Below are 13,631 nucleotides of genomic sequence, written 5' to 3'. Positions count from 1 at the left end.
CAAGACTTGGCCAGTGACATCTCCTTCTGGTGTCCCTTTGATACATCTCCTTCTTTCTTGGAGCCCTGACTTTCTCTCCACAAGAATATGTCCCAAGTTCATCCCTTTTAATGGAAAATTATATTTAGAAAGACAGATTTGGATTTTGGTGAGCTCATGGCTCTTGGAAGTCATAGCTCTCAGGGATTCTTAGTGAGCCAAGATAGAAAAATATATAGAAATGCTCCTGTTTATAAATCCATGCACATATACAAGCATAGAGATATACAATTATATCTACATTTATTTTACATCTGTTTTACATATATAGTAGTTCCTCCTTATCTGTGAGGTATATATGTTCCAAGACCCCTAATGAATGTCCAAAACTTCAGATGATGACTCTAATTTGTGTACAACTGGAGATATGAAAAATTGTGCTCTATATGTGTAATATGAATTGTAATGCATTCTGCCATAATATATAATAAATTTAAAATAAAAGCAAGCCACATATATCCAATGTATAATGGCACAGAGTAAACATGTTAAAACCCTTCAAATGTCATTCATTCTGGGAATTTTGCTTTCCTGAAGAAACATGTGTCCTATGTAAGCATGTTTTAAAATATGAATAAATGAAATGATCTAAAGTTCTGATAATAGGAGAAAAAACTTACAAAGTGTTTATTTCTGAAATTTCCCATTTAATATTTTCAGGCTCTTGTTAAACCACAGGTAACAGAAACTACAGAGAGTGAAACCACACATGACGGGGGACTACTCTATTGAAAACCATAAGCCTACGATGATAACTCCAATTTTCATCTAATCCTAAAATGTCTGTTAGTTGGCTGGAGCTGCCATAACAAAATACATACTGGGTGGCTTCAACAACAAAATTCATTTCCTCACAGTTCTGGAGGCCAGAAGTTCAAGGTCATGCTGCTAGCAGGGTTGGCTCCTCCTGAGGCCTCTCTCCCTGGCTGGTGGATGACCACGGGTTCTGCTGCTCTTCAGGTGACTGTCACTTTGGGCCTGTGCACCAGTCAGATGGGATTAGGGCCCACCCTAATGGCCTCGTTTGAAATTTATCTGCTCTCTAAAGGCCCTAACTCCAAACGCAGTCACATTCTGAGGCACTGGGGCTACAGCCTTGATCTGAATTTTCATGTGTGTGTGGGGAGGTGTGACGCAATTCTGTTGAGCCAAATTCTTGGTTGGAAAGTAGCTGCTGGATTGACTTCCTACCAGAGCTGTGTGAAATAAGAAAGAGCTAGGTCACCAGGAAAAGGTCTTGCTGTTCCCTAGAGTGCTGGTCCCTAAGGGTAAAGGTTTGCTTCTTATATTAATTTTCTAACGCTTCTTCTATAACTTTTCTAATTACTTCTTATATTACCTTTTCTTAACAAAGAACTATAAACTGAGTGGCTTAAACATGAGACACATTCTGCCCCACTGGTTAGAGGCCACAGCTCAGAAATCAAAGTGAACGTAGGGTTGGCTGCTGGCTTCTTTTCCAGCCTCTCTCCTACCTTCCTTAGCATGTTCTCCATATGTCTTCGAATAGTCTTTCTTCAGTGTCTCACTGTCTCTGTGCTTGAATGTCACCTTTGTATAAAAATGCAGGTTAATGTCCACCCTACTCTGTATGAACTCATCTTAACTAATTACATATGCAACAAACTTACTTCCAAACAAGATCATATTCTGAGGTCCTAGGAGTTAGGACTAAAGTGTAAATCTGGTGTGAAAGGCACAGAAAAGCCATAAAATTTCTCTTGGGATATTCAATCCAAGGTCTCTGAAAAGTTTACATCTCAAGCAGAATCTTTTCCCGATCCTGTGTGTATCTTGCACAGTTCTAGGGGAAACATCAATCTGGAAAAATCAGAAAATTTAACCGATTATTTTCCTGAAGAACAGGACTCCACTCCTATGGAAATCAAGCCTGAATTCATAGCTACCAGTTATCCCAGTATTAGAAAAATACATGAGGTGCTGATACCTCTTTTCCCTCCGAGGGATGCATGGCCATCGATGGCAGGGACATCATACATCCCCACATGATGTCCAACTGTGCACAGGTGACTGATTTTCAGACTATCTGCAATTGTCATTGTGATAAACAAACCCAAGGTCATCTTAGAATGTTCACAAACTCTCTTGCTATTTTTATTTGCTTAGCCAATATGTACTAGAAATGCAACAGCTATATGTAGAAGTCAGAAATCTTTTACATAATAAAAAAATCTTGAGTATTGTCCCACTCAAGAAGAAATGGAATTTCAAGATTTATTATACAATTACAGTTATTGAGAGGGTGGTTCTGGCAAAAGGATTGAAAAATAGATCAATGAACATAATAGAGAACCTGGAAATAGATATGCATGAGTGTTATTATGTAGTTTATTTTTTTAAAAAATGTCTTTCTTAGTGCATTATTAATGATGCATAATAATGGCATGAATTGTGAAGTCATTTGAGTTTTTACAAAGGTGCCAAGCAATCCAATGGGACAGGGAAAGTCATGAATAAATGGTGCTGGGACAATTAGATTTCCATGTAGATAAAAAATGAATTTCAACCTTTGCATCGGTTACAGTTTGATCAGAGAAGGCAGAGCCACTGTGGGTAATAGAGAACAAGGGTTTGATTATAGGGATTAGACTTTACCAATTGTGAGGGCAGATTTGAGTCTACGAAATGGTCTTGCTGTCGCTTGGTGCCAAGTTTGAAATCAGCAGAGCTGAAGACAGAAAAGAAAGATGCGGCGAAGAGCAGGGTACAGAGATGAACTGGAACCCACACAGACAAACTTGACCCTGCATCTATCCCTCATCACTGCTAATCTCAATGCTATGGGTGCCTTTCAGAAGAAGCTGATGCTCTTTGGCATGAAGATGCACCTGGATTCCTGGCTACAAATAATCCCAGCAGTAGAAAAATACATGAGGATATGGACCAGGACTCTGCCAAGCAGGGATGTGATTGCAGGAATTGGAAGAACTGTGTGCCTGGATACAACCCACCATCAACAAGTAAGCCAGCAGTAATAAGTGGCACTGTGCCTTGTCCTAGATGGGGAATTGGGACTTAAAGATGGTGAATCCCTCACTTCTACCTCGTATGGCACCAATTTCTCTCGTGCCTCTCCTTGACCTGGAAACCACACAGGAAACAGACATATAGTTCTAACTTAGCTAAGAAGACATGGGTGGGGGAAAGCCTCCATAATTCTAATCTCATATCACATTAAACATTAGTTCAACATGACTCATAGACTTTAATATAAATGCTAAAACCAAAAAAAAATTATAAAAGAAAGCACAGAAGAATATCTTCACAACTTAGAGTCTATAAATACATCATATGGGACAGAGAGAGCAATCACTATAAAAGATAAAAACTGATAAGACTTTGCTAAAATTAAAGATCTTTGCTCATTAAGAGATACCATTAAAAATGAAAAGACAAACCAAAGATTGGAAGAAAACATTCACAAAACATATAACTAACAAAGGGCTGGTATATGGGATTATATAAGAAACCTTACTAATTCAGTAATAAAGAGTACAAAGCATGACTAAAAAATTTTAAAAAGATGCTTCATGAAGGAAGATATGTGTGATCTGCAAGCAAATAAAAACGGATCAGTATCATTAGGTATCTGGGAAATGCAAATTAAACCCACAAAGAAATACCATGAGACACCAACCAGAATGATTAAGATATAAAAGACTGTCAACTCCACATGTTGGTGAAGATGTGGGCAGTCCGAACTCACACATTTTTTGTGAGAAAGTGTTAACAGTGTCTGTAACTTACTTTGCAATGCATCAAAATGGTGATGGTGAGGCAGATTGTATTTTCCAAAAATGACCACAACAACATCTCCATTCCCACATGCTCTGGTACAATGAAATCATGCCCCTCCCTTTTCTAGGCAAGGAGTCTAATTTCCTTCTTCTGATATCTGAACAGGCTTGGTTACTGCATCTATCAATAAGGCTCAGTGGAAATGATATTGTAACTCTTATAGTCTGGGTCAGAAAAGTTCATGATGCTTCCATTTCATTCAATGGAACACTGGAGCCATCAGGTAAGAAGTCCTACTACCTGGAGGCCACCATGCTATAAATGAAGCCAACTCATTTGAGAGACCAGATGGAATCACTCTACACAGTTGTCTTAATTTTCAAGTCATCCTACGCTAGGTGCCAGGCAAAACTAAAAGAGCCTCTGGCTATTTCCAGCTTTAGCTATCAAATTGCCCTCAGCCTAAGGAGATTTCTAAGCAGAATGTTAAAAGTGGATTCTTTTAACTGTGCTTCCTGAGAAGTGGATAGAAAGAGACGAACTAAAGAACGAGATTTTTAGTTTCAAACAGAATTTAGAAGTCAGGGCTAACTGGATTCAAAAACTATTTCTCGTTCCAATGTAAAAGTTAGTTTCAGGTCAAAGATCAAGACTAGAAAAACATCTCAGAGCACAGGGGAAGCCAAGTGCCCAACCATGAGATTCTCTATTAAGACATCAGAAGTTTTAAGGCTGTGCCTTGTAGACTCTTTCAACCAGACAAATGCTTTTTAAAGATATTAACAATGTACCTTGTAGATCCTCTGGGTTAAATAATAGACTCCTAAGAATCTTATGGACATGGTCCCATAGTAATCTCATGGAGAGCCCAAAGTAGAGAAAGGCTTGTTCTGAAGGTGTTCTTGAGTATGACTTTTGTTTCGTGAAGTGGATACAGAAGAAATCCACAAAGTTTTAAAGGAATTTAATTAGCTTGGTGCTATGCTTTGGATATGGTTCGAGTGTGATCCCCAGGTATTCATGGTGTTAGAATTTAATCCTCATTGTGAGGTATTAACAGGGTGAAAACTTAATGTGACTGTGGTGTTTAGAGGTGATGTCTTTGGGAGGTAATTAGGATTAAATAAAGTCCACAGAGTATGATAAAATACTGATGGCTTTATAAGAAAAGGGAGAGAGAGAATAGGCATGCATGTCCATGTCCTCTGTCTCTTACCATGTGATGCCCTGTACTCTCTTAGGACCACCGGCAAGAAGGCCATCACCAGATGCAGCCCCTTGACCTTGAACCTCTAGAACCATGGGCCAACATAAAACTGTTTTCTTCATAAATTATTCTACTAGTTATGGTAATTAAAACAGACTAACACACTTGGCCTGAAAAGAGCAGAGATAGTTCAAAATGGGAAGAGCCGTGAGGCCGGCTGCAGAGCCGTCCATACAACACCACCAACCCCCACGGAACAAACCCAGGGTTAGTGCCAGTCATCCTTGGGTTGGGGACCGCGGCACCCTGGGTCTCTTCCTGGAGTAGTTTACTCCCCACATGCTCCTCACAGTACTCTGGTGGCCTCGACGCCAAGCAGGAGGTGAAGGCCAGGACACCTGGGGGCCGCCTTGGTGTCAAGAAGCTCGTGACCTGGAAGGTGACAAACTGAAACCAGGGGCCTGCTAAGGGCCTTGAAGGTCCTTAAGTCCCCAAACTAAGATGGAGAGCCTTGGGTGGCCCGAGGTTCCCGGGAAGGCGCTCCCAGCAAGGATAAGACCAGGAATGGGGAGGAGCCAGAGGAGCAGGCCTCACTGGGAGGACCAGCCTGGCCCTGTGAGGAGGTGGCCCGTCCACCCCTCACGCCCCTCTCCCAGGGAACTTGTGACGGTCGAACCAGGAGCGGCAGTCTGGGGCAGGGCTGTGCTCCCCAGGAGTTTCTGGCCCCTGACTCCCCAGGGCGGGTCACCGGGTGGCGAGGAAAGGGGAGCGCCCAGGAAGAGGAGGGCTCCAGGAGGGACCATCGGTGCCCTGGGCAGAGAGGCCACTCCAGGGACTGGGCAAAGACCACTCCCGCCGAGCAGCAGGGAGGAGGCCCCAGGCCCCCCGCCGAGCACTCCCAGCAGGGGAGGTGAGAGAGCCACCAGACGTCCCCTCCACGCCCAATGTGCCCTCCACACACGGACTGTCCCCCGGCGGGAACTCCCATACAGAATGAGGGCACCAGCTCCTGCTAGACACAGGTGCCAGCTGCAAGGGAGGGGCACAACAGGGCTCCTTCAGCCCACAAGGTCTGTCCCCTCTGCAGCCCTCCCCCACCAAGCCCTGGGAAAGACGTGAGGTAGGCACACTCGGAGAGAAGCTAGTGTCCCAAGAATGTGACCCCTGGAGAGGAGCAGAGGCAGCCTGGGGAGACAGGGAGGGGGGACCAGCAGGAGGGAGGCAGGGAGGGCAAGCCGCCTGTCACCCAGGGGGGCCGGAGGGAAGGTGCTTGTCCCTCAGCACCTAGCCAGCAACGGGCAGGGCACCTGTGTCCAGTCTCCCTGCCCGACGAGGGAGGCGTGGCTGCCCCAGTGGTGTCCAGCCCTCGGGTGAGTCAGACAGTAATAAATAAGTAGTCACAGAGTAGAGGGGAAGCCACCATGGTCACAAGTGTCACCCACTGAACAGAGTACAGAGCTGGGGCCTCGGGAGGAGGAAGGGCCCGTCCAGCCAGGGTGGAGGAGGAACAGGAGGAGCGGAGAGGAGCTAGGAGGAGCAGAGGTCAAGGAGGAAAGGGTGTGTGTGTCCCAGGGTGCCAACCGGCAGGGTGTGGGACGGCACCAAGGGCCTGGCCGGGGCCTGAGCCCCATCCTGGAGTCTTCAGCCTCCAACCATTCCCTCAAAGACACAGGTAAAATGGCAGACCTGCCCCACCCCGGCAGCTTAGGGCAAGTCCTGCCCTTCAGCCAGGCCACACGCTGCCACCCCCAGACCCTCCTACAAAGGGACTCCAAGGTCACACCATGAGTCCACAAATGTGGGCTGGGTCCAAGCCTAAGAGTCATCGGCAACAATAGGAGAAGAAACAGAGGAAATGAAAAGAGACGGTGAGAGCGAACCTCGCCAGGCACAGTGGGCATCTGGGACCAGTGCCGAGAGACAGGGGCCGTGAGTGGCCGGGCCATTTCAAAAGCTAGTCCCAAGACTCTTTGAGACTCTTACCCTCAAGAGGCAGGGGTAAGCCCCCTCTCTTGACTTGGGGTCTGAGACTGACCCACAGGCTGTGTTCACAGGGTAGGGCGGGTCTGGTTCTGGGCCTAGGCCTCCCACTTCCTGTCTCTTGGGTAGTTGGCTCTTGGACTCCAGCCATAGCCCTGAGAAAGCCAGTTCCCTGTGGAGACCCCCCAGTGGGGAACAGAGTCAAGTCCAGCTTGCCAGCCACCCAGTGCCCATCTTGGAAGGGGATTTTCCAACCTCAGGGAAGTCACCCCGGCTGAAACTGCCAAGCCCCATCCCAATTGTAGATTTGTGAGCAAAATAAGTGATTTGCATGGTTTTCAGCCACTACATTTGGGGTGGTTTTGTACATAGGAATAGAAAATGGTTTTAATTCTTTTTTTTCCCCCTGAACAATAGTGAACATAGCAGGTGACTTCTGATCCTGAATGGGTTGGGTGATGCCTAAGGACCGAGGTCACTGGGAAGGACCCGGTTAGGGGCTCGAGGCCATGAGTTTGTTTTGTTTGAGTTTGAAGTGACTTGGGACTCTGGGTTGGGCTGTTGGACTCCTGGGACTCCAGCCCAGGAGAGAGGTGGCGCCTGAAGGCCGGCATCTGCGAGCCAGCTACACCCGGTGCCAAGGAGAGCATGGGGCAGATGTGGACACAGAGAAGCTGGAAGGGTCAGGTCTGAGCGCGAGGAGCTCTGACCCCATGGTAAGGCCAAAGAGGCTGCAGAGGAGACACGAAGGAGCAGAGCCCCTGGTGGAGGGGAGCGGGGGACGGAACATGGAGCACCGCAGGGAGGAGGAGGAGACGGCAGCCCAACAGGCCTGCCGCCCACCTCACCGCGAGCCATGTGGCTGGGTCACCAGGAGCCCTGGGCTGCAGTCCCGGGGCCAAGGCACGGTGCAATCACACCCGCGTACAGGAACAGCTCCTTCCTGGAGCCTTGCCTCTCAGCCATGGTCCTGCCACAGCTGCGCCACCAGGAGCTTCTTAGAAAGGCAGACCCCAGAGCCTAGCCTGGGCCTGCTGCAGCAGCCTGCCCCGTAGCGAGGTCTCCATGCCACCGTGCGCACGGCTGGGCTCCTGGAGGAGGCACCAACCAGAGGCTGGCAGACACTCGAGGAGGTGGTAGGATGAGGAAGACCGAGCTTAGAGAGCAACTGATCACTAACCCACTTCTCCTCAGGCTCCAGAGTGCAGCCCTGAACCCAGAGCACACACCAGAGCCACGTGGGCAACTTCTAGAACGTCGGAAAGAAGTCCCGACCTCCCTCTGGATCTGGCTGCACAGGGTTAGGGAGGCTGGCCTCTGTATTTTACTCCCCAGGTGACTCCAATGGGTGACCAGAGTTAACAGCCACTCCCTAAAGGGCCACTCCTGCCCACTTGAACACATGCCCCTGTTAGACTGACCATCCCCATGTCCTCTGCCTCCGGGGCTACGACTGGTCTAGCTGGGGATGGACTGGGACCACCAACCCTGAGTGCACTTCTGAGGGACAGAGGGCCTTGTCTGTGAGTGCTGGCTTCTTCCTAGTGCCCAGGAGCCAGCAGCTAGTGCCCAGTCCCTGGGGAGCCAGGAATTGGAGTGGCCACAGGACACAGGGCCGTGGTGTGGATGGAGGGCAGGCTGCCTCTCTTGCCATGGCACCTGCCGTTGACACCCCCTGACTCTGGCCCAAACACACCTTTGGGGACTGAGATTCACTGGGCACAGGACACTCTAGCTCTGAGAAGAGCCCCGTGGACTGCCTAACCTGGGCCAGGCCACTGTGCCGACACGTGGGTGACGCTGGGCTCAGACAGGCCTGAGGGAGCGCCCCAAGCCAGCCAGCCAACTGATCGCAGGGCTTCAGCATGGGCCTGGAGGGCAGCACGTTCATGAGACCCGTCCTTCTGGGGATTGTGCCTCTCACAGAGGCCCAGGAAGGAGGCTGACCAGCCTCAGAACGTCAGCAGCTTGGACTCCCTTCTCCTTGAAGACCCAGCCGGGTAAGCACCGTGGGATCATGGAGGCTTTTTACGGGGAAGGAGGAGACAAGGCCTCCTTTCTCATCGGGTACACTTGGCAGTGCTGGGTTCCTCCGTTTGTCTGTGTAAAGCAGTGCTTCCCTAAACCTTCCCAATTAACTGGGGAAGACCAGGAAGCTTCCCGTAGTTGTCGGAAGGCGGGTCGTGTGTGTGTGTGTGTGTGTGTGTGTGTGTATGTGTGTGTGTGTGTATGTGTGTGTGTGTATGTGTGTGTGTGTATGTATGTATGTGTGTGTGTATGTGTGTGTGTATGTGTGTGTGTATGTGTGTGTGTGTGTATGTGTGTGTGTGTATGTGTGTGTGTATGTGTGTGTGTATGTGTGTGTGTGTATGTGTGTGTGTGTATGTGTGTGTGTGTATGTGTGTGTGTGTGTGTATGTGTGTGTGTGTATGTGTGTGTGTATGTGTGTGTGTGTATGTGTGTGTGTATGTGTGTGTGTGTGTGTATGTGTGTGTGTATGTGTGTGTGTATGTGTGTGTGTATGTGTGTGTGTGTATGTGTGTGTATGTGTGTGTGTATGTGTGTGTGTGTGTGTATGTGTGTGTGTGTGTGTGTGTGTATGTGTGTATGTGTGTGTGTGTGTGGGGTCAGGTCTTCACAGTCTTCAAGGGCCCTGGACAGAGCTGATCACTGGCCTCCCGGAGCCTCCCCACGTGTTCCTTAAGCACGTCTCTCGGCTCTACCTTATCACATCAGATCCTTTGGCATGGATTCTGGTGGCCCCCGAGACTGGAGTCTGGTGGCCCCCTGAGACCTGGAGTCTGGTGGCCCCCTGAGACCTGGAGTCCGGTGTCCCCCTGAGACCTGGAGTCCGGTGGCCCCCTGAGACCTGGAGTCTGGTGGCCCCAGACATTTCCCAGAGTGAAAGAGCCTCGATTTTGTGCACAGATTGGCGTCTTTTCCTAGCAGGTTGGGGAGGGTCAGGCACAGAGTGGCTTTTTGGGCGACAACATGGGGCTCATCCACAGTGACCTCCAACTCCATTTCTTGCAGGTGTGGGCCAGATCAGACCTGAGATGAACGGTCACCAGGGCCTCATCAATTTCCTGTGTCTGCACTTGCCACACAAACAACAAAGCCGTAGTGGTGAGGAGCATTGGCGGAGTGCTGATGACGTGCTGAGCACTGTTCTAACTCGTCACACGGCGGGTCCCAGTCGACAGCCCCAGCCTGAGGGAGGGCACAGGGGCTGTAAACCGCCCTCTCCATTTCACAGACAGCAACCGAGGTTCAGCCAGGTGAAGCGGTTTTGCCTCGCACAGTCAGCTCCTCGGCTGAGGAGGAGGGGCTGGGTGTGTCCCCAAGGCCTGGTGGCAGTGGGGTGCCAAGGTGGAGGGCAGGAGCATCCCACCCACTCTGCTTGGAGTCAGGGGCTTATGACAACACGGAGCAGATGGACCCGACCCGAGTTGGCTTTTAAATATTCCCAGGGAGTCTGCTGGAGCCACCTCTGCACAGACGACGTGACACCTTCTGCTGCCCCGAGGTCCACTGAGCCAGGGCCTGTCTCACCAGCCATCAGCAGAGTCAGAAAACTCTTCTGGTGTGGCAGGAAAAAATAAAAGTGGGACTAACTTGGATTTAAATTACATGCAAATTCAATCTCAATCTCTCTCTCTCTCTCTCTCTCTCTCACTCTCTCTCTCCCTCTCTCTCTCTCTCTCTACTGGCGATTGACCCCAGGGCCTCATGCTTAGAAGGCAAGCACTCTACCAGTTGAGCTATCTACCCAGCCCCAATGTTTTTTGGGGGAAGACAGGGATTGAAGTCAGGGGCACTCTACCACTGAGCCACATTCCTACCCATATTTTGTATTTTACTTAGAGACAGGGTTTCACTGAGTTGCTTAGTGCCTCACCATTGCTGAGACTGGTTTTGAAATCATGATCCTTCTGTCTCAGTCTTGTAAATAGCTGGTATTACAGGCATGCACCACCATGCCTGGCCAACTTCAATCTCAAGGGCTAATTAGATCAAAGTCCATGTCAATAACTTGGTATATTATTAAAAATATATATATATAAATATATATATATATATATAAATATAAATATAAATATATATATATATATATATATATATATATATATATATATATATATATATATTTAGTTGTTGATAGACCTATATTTTATTTACTTATAAATGGAGCTGAGAATTGAATCCAGTGCCTCACATGTGCCAGACAAGTGAGCTCCACTGAGCCCCAGCCCCAACCTCCTGGTACATTTTATATGGGGGATATTGGAGACTGAACTCTGGAACATGACTACTAAGACACATCCCCAGGGTTGGTTGGTTATTTATTTATTTATTTATTTATTTATATTTAATTTAGAGACAGGGTCTCAATGAGTTTCTTAGAAACTCACTTTTGCTGAGGCTGGCTTTGAACATTTTTTGATCCTTCTTCGTCAGCCTCTTCAGCAACTTGGATTACAGGCCTGCACCAACACACCAGCTCCTGGTGCATTTTTAATACCTGTTTTAAGTAGATTTTAACTAGTAGCCTTAACTTTTTTCTAGTATATGTTTGAATTGAATCCATAACCCAGAAGTCTATGAAACAGATAATCTATTTTATTTATCTCCAACACTGCTTTCAGTTATGACAGTGTTTGAGTTAAGATTCTCCATTAAAGAATTTACTGTGTGTTGTATTTTCATTCTGACCTCCAATATGACCTAGTTTTGAGTTTTAGAATATCTGAAACAAGGTTCCCAGAGATTTCACCTTTTTTTTGAGTATTTAGAAAACACCATTATTGGAGTCATACCTTCTAGGGACAAGTTTGTATTTTAAGTGTGTAGCTTCTGAAGGGATGGACTAATTGGATGCTTTGCAGCTGGAAGGCATTTTCTGATATATTTTCTATCTAAAAGGTACTTCATTTGTTTCATTTTATTAGATACTATGAATAAAGATACAATAAAAATAGAAGTGTGGCAATATCTTTAGCAAAAGGAATCCAATTCTTTTTGCTAAAGGATCCAATACTGGATTGTATGGCCTTTTTTTTACCAAGAATTATTATTTATATCTTTAAATTAATGTGGATACTGGAAATTAACCCATGGTAACTTTACCAGTGTGCTACATACCCAGTCTCCAACACTTATTAATTAATTTATTTTTGAGATGGGGTTTTACTGAGCTTCTTAGGACCTTGCCAAGTTCTTGAGGCTGGTCTTTAACTTAAGAATAAACTCCTAGTTTTCTACCTCTCATCCTCCTAAGCCACTGGGAGTATAGTCATATACTATTGCACTGCTACCTCAAATTATTACTAGTGGATTTTGTGAAATTTTTATTTTGGGCTTTTAAAGAAAATTAATACTTTTAATAAATATCTTTATTAAATTTATATTGTTGGGACTGGGGATGTGGCTCAAGTGGTAGCGCACTCGCCTGACAAGCACAGGGTGCTGGGTTTGATCCTCAGCACCACATAAAAATAAAATAAAGATGTTGTGTCCACTGAATAAAACTGAAAAAAATAAATATTAAAAAATTCTCTCTCTCTCTCTCTCTCTCTCTCTGTTTAAAAAAATTATATCATCACCAAAATTTTTACATATTCATGTACTCTGGAATCACTATTAATTATGATATATTTGCTTGGTTTTGTTTGGTTTGGTGCTGAGTAGTGAACCAAGGAGTGCATACCACTGAGGCACATCCACATTCCTTTTTTTATTGTTGGTTGTTCAAAACATTACATAGTTCTTGACATATCATATTTCACACTTTGATTCAAGTGGGTTATGAACTCCCATTTTTACCCCGTATACAAATTGCAGAATCACATCAGTTACACTTCCATTGATTTAAATATTGCCATACTAGTGTCTGGTGTAATCTGCTGCCTTTCCTATCCTCTACTATCCCCCCTTCCCTCCCCTCCCCTCCCCTCTTCTCTCTCTACCACCTCTACTGTAATTTATTTCTTCCCCTTGTATTATTTTTCCCTTTACCCTCACTTCCTCTTGTATGTAATTTTGTATAATCCTGAGGGTCTCCTTCCATTTCCGTGCAATTTCCCTTCTCTCTCCCTTTCCCTCCCACCTCTCATCCCTGTTTAATGTTAATCTTCTTCTCATGCTCTTCGTCCCTACTCTGTTCTTAGTTACTCTCCTTATATCAAAGAAGACATTTGGCATTTGTTTTTTAGGGGTTGGCTGGCTTCACTTAGCATAATCTGCTCTAATGCCATCCATTTCCCTCCAAATTCTATGATTTTGTCATTTTTTAATGCAGAGTAATACTCCATTGTGTATAAATGCCACATTTTTTTTATCCATTCATCTATTGAAGGGCATCTAGGTTGGTTCCACAGTCTTGCTATTGTGAATTGTGCTTCTATGAACATCGATGTAGCAGTGTTGCTGTAGCATGCTCTTTTTAGGTCTTTAGGGAATAGACCGAGAAGGGGAAGAGCTGGGTCAAATGGTGGTTCCATTCCCACCTTTCCAAGAAATCTCCATACTGCTTTCCAAATTGGCTGCACCAATTTGCAGTCCCACCAACAATGAACAAGTGTACCCTTTTCCCCGCATCCTCTCCAGCACTTGTTGTTGTTGGACTTCCTAATGGCTGCCAATCTTA

This window comes from Spermophilus citellus, assembly GCF_964194105.1.
Source record: "Spermophilus citellus genome assembly, contig: SCAFFOLD_102, whole genome shotgun sequence".
NCBI lineage: Eukaryota > Metazoa > Chordata > Mammalia > Rodentia > Sciuridae > Spermophilus > Spermophilus citellus.
The sequence above is the reverse complement of the archived record's forward strand: the minus strand, read 5'-3'. Positions refer to the sequence as shown.